Source organism: Diadema setosum, chromosome 6 (assembly GCF_964275005.1).
Source record: "Diadema setosum chromosome 6, eeDiaSeto1, whole genome shotgun sequence".
In the NCBI taxonomy this organism is placed as follows: domain Eukaryota; kingdom Metazoa; phylum Echinodermata; class Echinoidea; order Diadematoida; family Diadematidae; genus Diadema; species Diadema setosum.
Genome location: NC_092690.1, coordinates 3,480,839 through 3,497,175, shown reverse-complemented (window position 1 = coordinate 3,497,175; position 16,337 = coordinate 3,480,839). Strand labels below are relative to the sequence as shown.

At 39.2% G+C, this 16,337-nt stretch overlaps 1 pseudogene; it reads right to left on the bottom strand.

Annotated features, from left to right (window-relative positions):
- The window catches only part of LOC140230150 (CUB and sushi domain-containing protein 3-like), a 91,362-nt pseudogene extending 77,956 nt beyond the window's left edge, over nt 1–13,406 (bottom strand).
- Nucleotides 13,407–16,337: the final 2,931 nt, after the last annotated feature.

The window sequence follows — 16,337 nt, the reverse complement described above, 5'->3', positions numbered from 1 at the left end:
ACCTGACAAACGACAAATCGAAAAGGAACTGACCAAACTCGTGAAACTTGGTATACTTGAGGTTGGACATCAGGCATACACCTCGCCTGTGTTACTCATTGCCAAGAAAGACAAGACTGAAAAACGAGTAGTGACCGACTTTCGTTACCTGAACTCTAGAATTAGACGTATCAACCATCCCTTTCCCCTACTGACTGAAACCCTTAAACGCATCGGACATGCTAAGACTAAAGTAATGAGTGTCATCGACCTCAAATCTGCCTTTCACTGCATTCCCCTCTCTAAACAAGCACAACAGTATACCGGCATTGCCTCCTATCATGGAGGAAAGCACTATTACTATAAACGACTTGCCCAAGGACTTAACATTTCACCCGGACTATTCCAAGCAAAAATCGACAACATTCTAGGCACCATTCCCAACTCCCGCAATTTCTGCATTGCTCACCATGATGACATAATCCTATTTAGCCCTGACAAGACATCCCACAAACTCCACCTGACCAAAGTATTACAGGCCCTCTCTGACAATGGACTTAAAATCTCTCCTAAGAAATGTAAACTCTTCACCAATGACGTAGACTACATGGGACATAGGATTACTATTAACTCGGACGGTGAGGCTTGTTTTCGACCACTGAACAATAGATGCGCCTCTATACACAACATGACTCGACACAAGACACCCAGACAAGTTAGAAGGTTAATTGGTGCTGTCAATTATGTTGCAGGATTCTTCCCCAACATACAGTCTATTTTGAAGCCACTACACCAGCTTACCAGAAAGAGTAAGAAATTCAAATGGACTGACGAACATGAACGCGCCTTTAACAAAATCAAAGACCTCATGACCAAACCCCCTGTACTACACATGCCTACAAATACCGGACGATTCACACTTTACAGTGACACATCACGGACTGCGACTGGATCTTACTTGACTCAAATCATCAACGGACATGAAAGAGTTATAGGCTATTACTCTAAAGTTCTCCCTGACGCTTGCCAGAGGTATAGTGTAACAGAACTAGAATTGTTTGGCCTTTTGATAAACATAACTGCTTTCAAACACTTGTAGCGTGGCTGTGAATTCAATGCATTTGTTGATCACAGCTCAATTGTTCAGATATTAAAGTCCAAAGATGAACCATCCACCACCCGCCTTCAGAAACTAATCTTGAAATTATCAGAGTACTCCTTTAAGATTGCATACAAGAAGGGTACCGAACTTGTCCTAGCAGATTTTCTGTCTCGCATACCAAGCGACAAACATGCCGAAATAGATCATGTAGTGCCCATTTCATTTAGTTTAGTTGATAATCATGACCTAGATCATCTTAATCCTATACAACCTGCCGAGCGTCCAGTGACACGCGCCTTTGCTAAAAAGATGGGTATTTCTGTTCCCAATCTCTATCCTGACAGACCCAAAACTAACAACCACAACAATATTGATACTGACACCGCCCCACCCCCTGAACCAATCATCACACCTGCACTCAATAACAATACCCCACATTCGCATGAACCGGCCAATCAGAGATCAGCATTAGACACACCCCATGACCTGCCCCCAACTACGACACACTTTGCCCCACATGACCATAACAGACCCAACACACAGAAACCAACACCTAAAGCTCCGAAGCGAACAGAACCTAGACTGGTGGACAAACAAAATGAGTCACCGTGTACACAAACATACAGGGATGTGCCCCCAGACTTGTTTACAGCCCCTAAGCCACTGATCTCAAATGTTGAGCAGATTGTTGCTCCACATATACCCAAACAACATGACATAGACAAAGTACTAGACTTGATAAAGAGAAAAATCATCCGTGACTACAACCTGCCCATTGACATACGAAGACTTAAGACAGAACAAGAGACATCTCCATTTTTCAAACCGATCTATGACTTTCTAGCCCATGACATATTACCAAGTGACAAAAAGGCAGCGAAAACAATTCAGCTGAAAGCTGAGCAATACATCCTATGTGATGGTGTATTATTCCGCCTTTTCTTTGACAAGACTGACGACTTTAAACTACAACTTGCTGTACCAGAATCACTGACTGATGTTATCATTTCACAATACCATGACAACCTACTTAGCAACCACCAAGGAACAATGCGCACTTACTTGACAATACGACGTAATTACTATATGCCACAGATGTTTGACAGGGTACAAAACTATGTCAAAGCTTGCCTGAGATGCCAACAGTTCCGTGGCAAACCAGACAAGTTACGCCCATTTCACACTCGTGTACCTGACTCCTATCGACCCTTTGACAGAATAAGCCTTGACTTTAAGACCATGCCTACCTCGGCAACTGGTTTTAGACATTTGATGGTCATTTGTGACGAGATAACTCGCTTTGTTATTTGTGCCCCACTTCGCACTCTCGATGCCGAAACAATTTGTGAGGCATTGATACAAAAGGTTATCTGCATTTTCGGACCCCCTTCCTGCCTTGTGACTGACGCAGCAGCCGCTCTCACAGGCAAACTGCTGACTACACTGTGTACCGCCCTGAACATTGATAGGAAAGTGATTAGTGTTGCAAACCACGTCAGCTTACAAGTTGAACGCCACATTCGAACACTCTCTGACTTCCTCAAGGTGAACTTAAACCAATTTGGAACAGATTGGGTTCGGTTTATTCCCACTACTTGCTATGCCTACAACTCATTCTCTTCCCCTCATCTAGGTGACCACTGCCCTTACCAACTTGTATTTGGACGAGACCCCCCAACCATGACTAACTTGACCTTCAACCCAATGTCTGGTCTGACCCAGACTTATGACGAATATGTTTCCCATCTCAAACGGAAATTTGACCAGATTTCTCACACGATGCTTTCGCTCCAAAGGAGAACTCAAGACAAGCAGAATGTCGCCATTACAAATAAACTACGGCAAACTCCTATCTATTCAGTAGGCCAGCTAGTCTATTTGTACAAGCCAACTTCTTCCTCCCTCACTGCAAACTCGAGAAAGATTGCAGCTGCTTGGGTCGGACCTTTAGTTGTGCATGAAGTGCTCGATAGAACCCACTTCATTCTCTCCACTCTCAAAGGTGAAATTCTGCGAGATATCTTTAACTACAACAGGTTGAAACCCTGTTTCATGAAAGCATCGGATGAGAGGAAACCCATCACCCACCTCCAGCGACTGAAAGAGGCACTTGGAAAGACAGTGACCCCTGGAGACGGTGAAACCTCTGACAAACCATCAGTAAATTTTATTGATGAGCATGACCACACCCCTCCTGAATGCACTGCTGATCACATCATGTGCTTTCAGACGACAGACCCAATCCAAACATCTGACTATGTGACATCCATCACCCCTAACAACGGAATAGCCGCCCCAACCCCCCTACGACAAACTGACCTTGAACGACAATTTGACCTTCTAACAACTGCGCCTTCTGGCAATGACATGACCCTACACCGAGGACGATTTAAGAATGTATGCAGACACAAGTAACTTGATAAGGCAAATTCTGATTGATAGAATCATTCCTGTCACGGGAACACCAAAGAAATATATGAAACGATTATACACATAATTTTCTTGATAAGCTTTATAAGTCTAAAGCTGTATATGATATATTTCTTTGTCATTTTATGATTTGTTGTATTTGTTGCTGAAGTAATATACGTAACTTTCACATTATTAATCTCATTGCCAAAATAATGAGAATATAAGCTTTGGAATCCTTTTTCAAGGCTGTGTAATTGCATGTTATATTATTGTATCAAATTAATTGTCTTGACACTGATTGGAGAAATTTGAGTTTAAACTCAATTTTAATAAACAGACTTGAAAGTGTCTGTTCTTTCGCTTACTTCTATTGTTATCAATTTGGAGATATTTACTTTCTTATCGAGTGAGGTTTGAGAGTCATATTTTTCTGTGTACATCCTTCACTGAAGTGATACTTCCTAATAGGCCGCACAGATAGCTCTCATACCTCGAGCGCACTCGTTACCTCTCCGCTGATACTCAATTAGATGCTTGGAAATTAGCGTCTGCGAGAATAACTCAAATTCTTGATTATGATTTGACATATTAATTTTCGCTGTAATTCCTGATTTGATCTTTTAATCATGAATTCCTACTCATGCATATTTTGTGCTGGTTTAATTTTCCTTGTTTGATAATTGAGCATATTGAAGTTATAAATTATAGTCATTGCTCAGTCGTTATTGTTATTGTTGAAGAAATTGACCATTTTAGGATAATTATGTTGAAGAATATTGCATTAGTTTTGGTTACTTTATTCACTGTATCTCATTGTAAATAGATCATCATTATGTCATTTAAATGTGTGAGAGTGAATGTGTAAAAGTGATAGTGGGACAGTAATGATTTGAGTTCCACTACCTACCATTCATTTGTTTTTATTTATAATATCTATCATTTTGTTTTCCAACATTCAGATTCTGGAAATTCCAGAAGCCTCTCTATGTTCTGATTTGTTTGTAATATTTAACCCCCCCCCCCCCCAGCCTTGTTTCCTAACAAAAGGGGATGTAATGTATATTTAGGATATTTTGGGGATAACTTCCTGTTCATTAACAACTCAGCTTAAATTCCCTTGTTTTTGTAAACTCACCTCAGAATATAACACAAAGATTGTTTACTATTAATTTCCTGTCGTTAATTACCCTTGTTTGATGTTTACATCAAAGAGTCATTTAATCAACCCTGTAACAACCCTTCTTTGTCCCTGGTTTAATTACCCAAAGATTATATACACACACCTTGTGAACCACCAGACTCTTTGTCTGCCCCTTATCTTATAATACTTCCTCCTCCACAAAAGAATCCCCCTCTTTTAATTGGTCAAACATCACCCCTTAGGACAACCCCTTTGGTCACTCTTTTTAGTTATCCCTTTTTGATTGGTTGTCTTACCAAAAATTCTCACCCATCACCCATTGAACATTTCCAAGTTTGGTGTTCTTTCCAAGGCCCCAAGAGAGATCATGATTTCGAGATCAGAGAGTCAACCTCTACTTGATATTGCTCTCTCTCTCTCCTGCATCTTGATACTTCTATATTTTACTCTGATGTACATACTCGTCATTTAACTTGTCATTGAACTTCATCATGATATTTCTGAGCGATTGTGAATAAACACTTTGCATCGGTGAAATGTACCAAAACTGTACCTGAGCTCCTTCATTTCTGCTTCATAATAACATTCCAAATGTAACACCACCCGTTACATTACATTATTTTCAGTCCTCACACAAAATCAGTGTGTGCGACTTTATGTTCGTTTTGAGGTGCATGGTCACAATTAAGCATTCAAACCATGGCCACTGTTAAGAACCATTGTCAGGGTTTTAACCACATACTCCCATACACACCTTTTGATCCCTCTGCAAAGTGAAAGCTATGTACAGAGGGTTGAAAATAGAGCAAAATCTGAAACCTAACTGTGAAATTAATAATGGATTTCATGACGAGGATTTATGCTTTCATATTCAAACCACCTCCAACAAAATTGTTCTCTATTCAGCTATCACTCATGTTAATGATAGTTTTATCTGATACATAGTTTTTGAATTGTTAAGAATCAAAGTGCGAATTTTTTTTTTGAAACAACTACTATAAAGTATATCCATTCTCAAGAACAAGCCCAGTACCTCCCTGTGTGAAGACAACGAACAGCTGCAGTAGTGCAGACTCATTCAGTGACCACTCGGAATCGAAATAATACATGATGTCGGTACTGACGGTACGATTCAAAGACATTGACATTAACTGGATGAAAAAAAAAAGTTGATATTTCTTAGCGGCGTGAAATTGACATGGGACGGTATGATCAAATTATTCAACTTACCGGAGTCCCACCGCCAGTTCCTGCCCTGTTTTGCACCAATCCAGTAACTGTCATTGCCACCTATGCTCGTTAACACATCATGAGTACTCTTGTCTTTACAGAGTGCAAGGATCTCTTCTTTCTGGTTGCATTTATTCGAAGCTTCTTTCCAGGTGTATCTGAATGGAAGTTTCGGCGGGAAATCCTTGAAGCATACGTTATTGTGCTCCACGTAATCGTTAGGGCAGATAACTGGAAACAAAATGTGAGCAATAAGATAAGAATCACGGACACTGCCATGACTGGTTGAAAAAAAAAAAAGGGAATGAGAATCAACAACGAAAGGTGTTGGAAAGTCTCCCTAAATTTTGAGAGGTATTTCATGGTAAAAAAAAAAGGAAAAAAACACACAAATCTTATGAATTGTTTTCTTCTTTTTTTTTCTTCATTTTTTTAAGCACAATGTAGGCGCGCAGTAAACTCACTTTTACAATATGCCTCGCTGAATGTCCACTCCCCATTGGTCCCACACGTTACATTTGTCGAAGAGTCTTTGGAGATGAGTGAGTAGCCAGATTTACATTTGTAGGTCACGTTTGTTCCTTCGGTATACCAATGCTGGAGCCCTCCGCTTATCGATCCATGCGCAGGAATGGGAGGATCAGAGCACGTTACTTCTGGTGCCGCGAAAAAAAAGAGATATACTGAATGATAGTTAAAAGAAAATGCAATAACTGTTAAATCGTCGTTATCTACTCTTAAACGTTTATTTTTTTTGTTTTTTTGTTTTTAGTTCCACATTTCACCTCCATTTCCTTTTTACTATAGTATGCTTATCACATGTATTAAACGAATGAATGTACCATGTGACCCTGCACCATGCACAAACCCAACAAAAAGTCGCCGGACATGGAATTCTATTCAAGAGATTCTAAAAGAACCGACTTTCGTGTTAATACGATGTACAACAGATCCAAACGGACTTTCCTAATCCAAATAATGAAAAGAAAGTATTTAGAAAAGTGTGTACTAAAAAAAGGATATTATGTTCAAGCAGGTCATAGCTATGTGATGAACGGGGAAAAAACAAGATGTACCACTCAACAGCAACAACAATGAAGGAATCATCAGTTTAAATGGAAATTAAGCATGCTCTATCAACAACTTTTATTCATGGCTACTGCCAACCTTCAGAGCAGTAGCATCTTTTTTATTAGGTTATTAGGTTGAAAGGCGAAAAAAAAGATTGCATGGTGTACAGGATTTTTAAGAAATAAAACAGGGATCTAAAAAAAATATACATAATTATATTATACTACTAAACTGCTAAAAACACAATTCCTCTTCGTTACAGGATCTCAAATTTAGAATAATGAAGGATAAGAATGGCACTATCAGAATATGAAAAACTCGGGATTGACTATGATGACTCGTTTCACCTTTTGGTCCTCACCAACCGCTCACGTAAACTTGAGGCGTGCGACTTTTTGTCGGTTTTATGATGCGCGGTCAGATATCACTGCTTAGCTAAAGACAATACACGTTTATGTTTCTTCACACCTGGGGGATGCTTTTGAGAGAGTTCATAAGATGGAATCAAGCATTGCTGGCATTAGAGTTTGTGGATGTGCCCCCCCCCCCCCCCCACACACACACACACACTCATGTGGTTATCGGGGATTTCGTCTTCACCTCAGCACTCTTCCTTAATTCAGGGGGAATTTTGTTAGCTTCCTTTCCAAAACAATAACAAAACAAAACAACTAAAAAAAAACTAAAACATGGGATAGGGGGCAATTCTGCTGGCCCCCTAGTCTGGGTTCCAGACCCTTTGCCAACTGGACTCCGCGGCGACGAAGTCGCCGCCTTTGCCGCCCGACAAAACCACCTTAAACTACAACAGTTTTCTATGATGAGGGCGTCAATATCCTGAATAGCGAAATAGTACGAGCAGAGGGTCTGGAAGCCAGACTACTGACCTCCCTTCGAAAACCCTAAAATTAGGGGGGGGGGTTAATTTTGATGGCTCCCCTTCGAAAAGGGGGCCAAAATCGAAACCCATTGTTCTCCCTCCTTAAAGGGGGTATTTCTAGGAATTTGGAACAAGCATGCATGTGTATGGTTGACCGCCTACCCTGCCTACGGGGGAGAGGCAGGATGTGTCACCATTTTCTGAAACTCAATGATAGTAAAACCTAATGTATTTGTTTACTAGTTTATCTAGAAATCTACAAATAAAAACGTAAACTTGCCATCTAAACAAATTGTAAGTGTTGATGTACTACCCTTCGATTCTGCCAGGTATAAAGAGTAATGTTCGATCCGTCGATGTCTTTGCAACTATTTTATCTTTTGTCTGTAAAACTTTTATTATTTCTTTGTAATTTGAGATTTTTGCGGAAATACTTGAATCAGTCTGCTGCCGACGATTTTCTACAACATTTTTATCCCGTAGACTAGATTTCTAAAATGTTTCCTTTCAGTTACTCCATATTATCAGTATCATGCCTTCAAAAATTTCAGAATGCAGCTGCCCGTCTGATAACTCACTCTACAGGGGAGAAACATGAGAAACATGATATTCCTTTACTCCAACAATATCATGTTATTACTATGGAATCAAGAATTCTCTTGAAAATACTTCTACTCATGTTTCACTGTATCAATTGCAAACAGCCAGAAAGTATAATATTTCTCTTGTTTAAAGCAATATACCTCTGCTGGCAACTATGGTCATCTGAATCTATTTCATCATGTTGTACCAAACTTTTATACCGTTTCTACTCATGTTTCATTGTATCCATTGCAAACAGCCACAAAGTATAATGTTTCTCTTGTTTAAAACATTTACCCTGCTGGCAACTATGGTCATCTGAATCTATTTCATCATGTTGTACCAATCATTTATACCGAATGGAGGAGGGGGTCATTTATTAATGCCAGTCTATCTTTGGAATATAAATTATTGTCATTTAATAGATATTCTCAAAACAGATACATTCACATCGAGAAAATTAACGCATAGTGTGAATGTCACTTTCTTTTATTTTTTGTTTTTTGGTTTGGTTGTTTGTTTGTTATAAATTATCAAAGCTTTATTTTTTCTAAATGGCTGTGAGCACTTCTGCAGATATAGTGTAATTAACCCGTAACTGATATTATTATCATCATTATTACTAATTTCTTATCATCATTATCATCTTTGATGTTTGCCGTACTTGATAAAGTGAAGGTATTTTATTTGTAGCATTGATTGATTTGATTTTGTTTAAGACAGAAACCTACCACAATACAGATGCGCTGTATTAAAGTATAGAAGTCATCATCATTGTCATAATTGTTTTATAATGTTTACAAAACAAAAGAAAATGTTTAACCATGTACTAACACTCACGAGGTTCCTGCTTGTACTCTAAACATACGTATTTTTCAGTCTTTGAATTTTATTTATCGCAGCTGAAAAAATACAGAATTGTCATTGCGATGAGTTCTGCAAATTTCTGGGCCTACATGGTTAAGTCTTCTCAGTTATTTTCGGAATTGAGACAGACAATACATTAAGCCTATGTTATTCTCTTTACGCTACCTTTCACACTGCATCGAATGGAGAAAAGTATTTAATTCTTGAAAACGTCTATCGTTATCTTTTCAAAATTTTGCGTATGAACAAAATGTTTTTCAGGAAGTCAAGTTTGTTGATATAATACTTGAATTTCCTTCAGGAAGGAAAGGCCACTTTCGTCGCTTTATACTGGATTATATTGTTGATTTATGCTTGTTTCGGTTTCAGAAACAACAGTACTTCAAGAGTGTGTTAGGGCCAGTAGACAATTGCCATACAGGCATATTATACCCACTTGAAAATGATCAATTAGTTCTTAAAATCATTACCTTGCTTTCGAATACATTATGTGCATGCCGCAGGGCAATGAAGTACAATTTGTCATTTTTATAACACAGTGTATAACTCTTCCTCTATTTGAGACAGTAGTTTCTTCCCTATAGGTATGTGCGTGAATGTTGTCCACGTTTGACTCAGTGGCACAGAAAACTAGAAAAGGCTTATTGTTATATCACACGGCTTATCCTATATAAAGGCCGTGTCACACCTTTCTGTTCAAGCCTTGCGTGCGACTTGCAAAGAACACTTTTTACTTCCCGGAGGTCCCCGGAATGAGCCGCACATGTTAGTACCTAGCCCGTATCTCACCCGTAGTCACCCGGAGGTGTGCACGCAAATCTTTTTACCCGCAATCATGTTTAGGCCCTGTCACACCTTTCCGGGCAAGCTATGCAGGCTTGTTGCGTGTAGGGATTTTCCAGGATACCGGAAATTTCTGAGGGCGAATAAGGATTTGGGCGAGTCAGTGCATGTGTTTTATTTGCTGGACGCGTTCTACTTAAATTCTACTTGCAGATATACTGTGTGACCTTTGTACCAGTCGCGTGGGGGCTGACAACTCAGTGAAGGAATTCCTCTGAATGAATGGCAGAAGCCCCACGGAATGTCATTATCTTGGCTGCATACGGGGACTGCGAAGTAACTGCGTGGGAGTTGCCTGCGAAGTGCTGCCGCTAAGGGCCTCCTACTGGCGTTCTGCGTGGACCTCTCTGGGCATCCCCGCGACTCACCCGGAAAAAAGTTTTGGTCATGCTCAAAACTTGGCTGCGATTAAATCGGACTTGCGTGAGAACCTCCGGGCAACTGTACAAGCGAGATACGCGCTCGGTACTGTCAGGTGCGGACCAACTGCGGAGAGTTCCGGGTTGCAAATTTGTTTCCCCGCAAAGTCAAGCCGCAAAACTTCCTCAGATACGGTATGACAAGGCCTTAAAGCTTGTTCCGAGTGAGTCGTGGGGGTTAGCTCGCAGAGGTACACGCAGAACACCAGTAGGAGACCCTTACCGGCGGCACCTCGCAGGCAACTCCAACGCAGGTACTTCTCAGTACCCATACTCGTAACAGAAAACGGATCGGTTTCAAAGCCCCCACGCAGGTCACACGGAATGCAGAAGCTAAGTATCACGCGTCTAGTAGGTAAGAAACAAGTGCGAAAATTGCAAACATTCTTGGTCGCCTGCGGAAAATATTCTAGGTGCTGGAAACTACCTCCTCGCCAAAAGCCCGCGTAGCTTATCCGGAAAGGTGTGAATGCAAATTGCTCTAACTCTATCTTGCTCTTATTGTTTCTCTACCAATGAATCAAAACGTGCACAAATTTTACAGGTACACCAGTCCCGTGGACAAGAAATAAACGTAGCACACTGAAGGTGGGGGACAGGTTGTTTTGGTCAGATCGTATCATCTGTGCAAGTCTACGTTTTTCGCGCTAAGTTTAGCGATGCAGTCTTCTTGTTTGCACTTCTATCAGATTGTGCTTTTTACCATTTCCGCTCTTTTTTTTAAGAGTAAATATGTTTTGTATTATAATATAGCATTGAATGGATAAAATTGGAACTACAATACAAGGAAAATTGGGGACCGTTCGAAAATAATTATTGTGTGGTATTGAAAAATGACTTTTTTTCTGAACCATTTCGTTCCTGACGAGAAATTGATACGCAAAGGGGGAGGCAAAAATTGCCTGAATGTTATTTAAATACATGGAGGAAAGAGAACATGTGATGAAAGAAAACTCTATTAGAGATGACTTTATTAAAAAAAAAATGCGTAGCAGAACCCACAAATTCGTCAAAATGCATTTGAAGATTCATAGGTTTAGAGCTTTTGTTTTATATCGAAAAGACAAAACACAGACGGTTAGTTAATGTATCTCTTTTATTTTGATGAAATTCATTATTGTTGTTAAAACAAAACATTTACCTGTGCAGATGGGATCGGGTCCAAGCCAAGTATCGTTCTGTCCGCACACCCAGACCACTATGTCACCATCGCCAGTCATGACATAGCCATGATCACAGGTCCAGAGCAGGAGGGATCCCTGCGGCATGGTATCTTCTACGGCACCTACTCTATCATCAAAGCAATTGTTGCATGGTGGAGGAGGAACGTCACACTGTCCAACCACCAGTCCTGCTTTAGAGAAGTTGGCACAAGTTGTAATTAAAATAATTTAAGGCTTGGTCACACATACGCAAAGACTGGACCAATCTCCAGCTACCAAAACCCTATGGGGGCCATCACCAACCTTTTGGCGACCCTGTCACAAAATGTATGATCGGCAATTGGTTGTCATGGTCTTTGTCCATTTTTTTTTTCTGAGTCATACTTACAGCTTCCTTAAACATACAGGTACTAAATATATTAGTGCCTGTTTCAAAGAAGTATAGACTGACTATCGTTGAATGTAGTTTGTATAATACCAAGAAAATTGTGTTTCGCTGGCCGTACTTACTGTATTCCGACACTGATATCATGGAATACAAGCTGTATGCATCCCAAAAGCAATCCATGTTGAACTTGTGCTTGTTATTAAATCTTTATGAGCCATGGTCTAACTCTTGTGTGCTACATTTTTCTGAGCCTGCAACGTAGTCATGTTTTTTTTTTTTTTTTGTTGTTGTTGTTGTTTTTTTGTCCTTCAAATCTATGTAACTTTTCTGGATTCTGTAACCCTGGGCATGTAAGTAAGAAAAAAGATGTACAGAATTGTCAAGTTTTGCTTTCCAATAGATTGTATGACAGTATATGATGTGATTGATTTTCTTTCAAATAGATACATTATTGTTGAGATATGACTCTTGCTCTCAAAACAGTGGTTAAAAAAGGAAGAATCTATGCGCAAATCTAGTTGGAAACACCCCTTGATGGTTAATCATCACATAAAATGCAAGATACATGACACTGACAGAAATGGAATCGCGAGAGACGATTTCATTGTACTGTGACATTTGGCGATTTATCGATCGGTTTGGGTGGGATTGTGGGTTTGAGCAGAATATGCGAAGTTGGCCATCGTCCGAGTCGGTCGTGCTGATGTGGCACAAGGCTTAAATGAACTATGTGCAGCGTTCTGTATTTTTTTTTTCATGTTCTTCAACAAGGGCAATATTCCTTCTTCTGTTGGTTTAGTTTTTAATGTGGGGTAAAGGGAACAAAATGTGGAAATGGCTCGCATTTAAACTTCAATCATAGTGTTTATTTTAATGTGTATTATGTGCTTTGTCAAAGCTTGACCGAATTTCCACAACCTTTCCTTCTCCCATCTAAACAGAGATTTTTTTTTTTTGGCAGTATATGAGGCATGTTTCTGCCTATGTGCTATAGTATGCTGTATTATTTCACTTGAGATGCGATCCGTTATCTATCTCTATGTACTGCTTCCAAAACTGGCAACATACAGATATACGACATGCTTTTCCACATCGCATTATAGCAAATTGTCTATCATAAAGCCTTAGCCATGATAAATTGCAACACGTCTTCGAGTCCGAAAGAAAGATGCAATGGCAACAAATTTTAATGCCAACAAATTGTAATGCCATTTTTTTTTTATTTCTTCGTTGATAGCATTCCCTATGATGATAGTCATCTGAACTCACAGATATAATCAACTTACCAGTCCCAACAGAAAGCATCAAAACTGCTACAAACTTCGCCATTCGCTGCAGTATGTATTGAGAGGGAAAACGAAGAAATAAATATTAAACGTTTCACACCAGTCCAAATACAGATTACAAGCGCATAGGGACATTATCACTTTGTGTTATGCGCTGTATAAGCACTGTCAATTATTGTTATTATTATCATTATATACAAATCGAATGGCATTTTCAGCGAAATTCCTTCAGTGGTATCACGTTATATCAAAGGGTATTGACATGCACGGTAGGTAAATTTGTCCTCTTTGTTCCTCGCCCGTGGACGACAAACAAAGGGAGACAAGATATCACTAGACAACCGGGGACGTTAGAGGTTTATAAGAATGTTGTGTCATTCTCTTTCACCTGTAAATTCACGACACTGCAGTATTTCCAAACTTCGCTCAACAATGGCCACACATGCTATGATAGAAGTCAATTTGGATTTCAATTCCATCATCATACTTATTCCCCCCCCCCAACAAAAAAGAAAAAGTTTCAAGCGAAATTCCTTACCTTAATACTGCAAGATTATCTTACCAGGCAGAAAACATCCGAAAAAACAAAACAAAACAAAATGAAGGAAAATATCCCTCAACGTGGACTACAGAGGATTATCAAGGAAGAATAATGACAAGAACTTGGCTGTATGCGTGGGACAATCGAAGAGAGCGCCTTTTCCACAACCAAGCGAGAGATTATCTCATTAATTATGCACACCTCAGGGCACCTGCCACAACATGCTGGCCTACCGAGTGCGCATATAAACGTGTGTGTGTGTGTGTGTGTGTGTGTGTGTGTGTGTATGAAACGTACGTGTCTGTATGTGTACGTACTTGTGGTGTCATGTGTACACGCTTATACAAATTGTCTATGTACTCATGGGGAAAGAGTTATTTTGTTAGTAACCGTAGACATTATAGTTTAAAGACAAATCATCCTTCACTCTTTCGGAGGTGATGTCAAATCCACACTTGAAGTTTGCACTATCTCTCTGTTGTCGAAGAGTGTAACCGTGCACTTCGGTACAGGAGTAGGCAAGCTACATCTGCTTTTCCCAAAACTTATCTGTTCTCTTTCGTGTGATTAGCTGAAATGTACGCCATGTTTAAAATGAATATAATAAGGCGCTATTTGTTTTGTTTTGTTTTGTTTTGTTTTGTTTTTTGTTCTTTGTAAATTAGTAGTGGTAGTAGTATAGTGTAGACTTTGATAGTTAAAATAATTCCTTAAATGCATATTCAGTTTGGAGCAAATTGCCCATCCGGCAGAGAGCTCCATAAATTTAAAAGAACAACAACTAAAACGCGCTAGAACTTGACGTCACACACTTGAAAAAAATGATCGACTTGTATGTATTTTACATGGTTGCACTCTTTAGAATGGAAGAAACAGAGAAGGAATATGACAAGAGCAGAAATTAAACACACATACAATACTTCTATCATTATTTTGAGTAACACTTCTAAATGAAAGAAAAGTCCCAAAGGTGCTGCAGTATGGAGGGAGGATTTGAAACAATCGACATTCGAGATATTACCCTGGAATGGCGAATACGAGGCAACTGATTCCACATAATGCAAACGTCCGATGTCCCATGGTTTCGTAACTTTTGAAACAAGCAGTTCATCACAATGCAAATTGAATTAATCGTGACTAGCTCCAGATTGTCTGATTAAGTGGACAGTATCAGATAAGAGAGAATAAAGAATACGCTCAGATGTCACAACTACGTTTCGGGCTGATTATTATTATTTTCTTTTTATCCAATAGGACATCCACTTATACCTATAGTAGGTTGATATAATTGTTACGGGTTGTGCAGTCACATTTCTAAATATGTTATGTTTGATTATCATTAGACATGTGAAACTGTAGTCTCATGTAAGATGTTTTGTAGTTTTATTGCAGGAATAGTGAGATATGGCGGGGGCAAACCAGTCGCCACATTAATATTTTGTAGTTCATTTGGTTTTCAAATGTGTGTAATAGACCCTATGTCTTTATTGTGTGTGTTGTACTAACTAGTCTTAGAAAAAAAGACCAAATAATTCTCCATTTTTTATCCTTAATACTTTGAAAACTATATGAGATAACACTGTCATTGGTATGAGTAATAGCTGAATAGGTTACAGTAATATTGAGTGATTTGAATACGGAAAAGCATAAGTCATTGTATTGAGTCAATGGTTAATTTTAAAGTAAGTCCCGGATTTTAGTCTGAGCTTAACCCTCTGTACAAAACTTGAACAGTATACAGGACCCTATGATGTGTGCATGTGAGTGTGTACTTACAATTACTTAAAACATTCGACATGAATATCACCTTGCGTTCTTGTATTTGTATGGACCCTGATTTTGTGGTGTGCTATAGGGCCTACTGTGTAAATCGTTCGTGACCATTCGTGTTTATCTCATTTGAACCTCTTCTGCTCTTATTCTTGAGTCAGTGTCAGTATCACTCTGAAGCAACCAACAGTTACTCAATCCCTCTAACGAAAGGTCTAACACTTGGCCTACCAACATAGTACCATAGCAGTTGTCTTTATAAGAAATATGATACAGATTAAAATAAAATCTTCATTTCCATAATTTGTGTTCCTTTTTCGCCAATTTCAAACTTTTAGCATCTATTTTGGCACGGCGTCAAGTATTTTTTTTTCAGCTTTAATGATGTTGACAAGTCCAAGGTCATAATCTCGGTATGGACAGTCAAATTTCCTCCACTCTCGTAGCAGAGCCTAGTTTTTGAATGTTTCAAGGAGGTTTGAATTCTCATCTCCCTGAGTAACTGCTAGAATGATTGAAGATTCAAGATTAAAGATTCAATTTTATTTTCACTTCGATCAAATAAACAAAGAAATTATATACATTGCATATGTACAGGATATTTGTAATACTTGCAGAACGTAATTTGACAAGGTACATGATCGTAGATCCTGAACCGCGGCA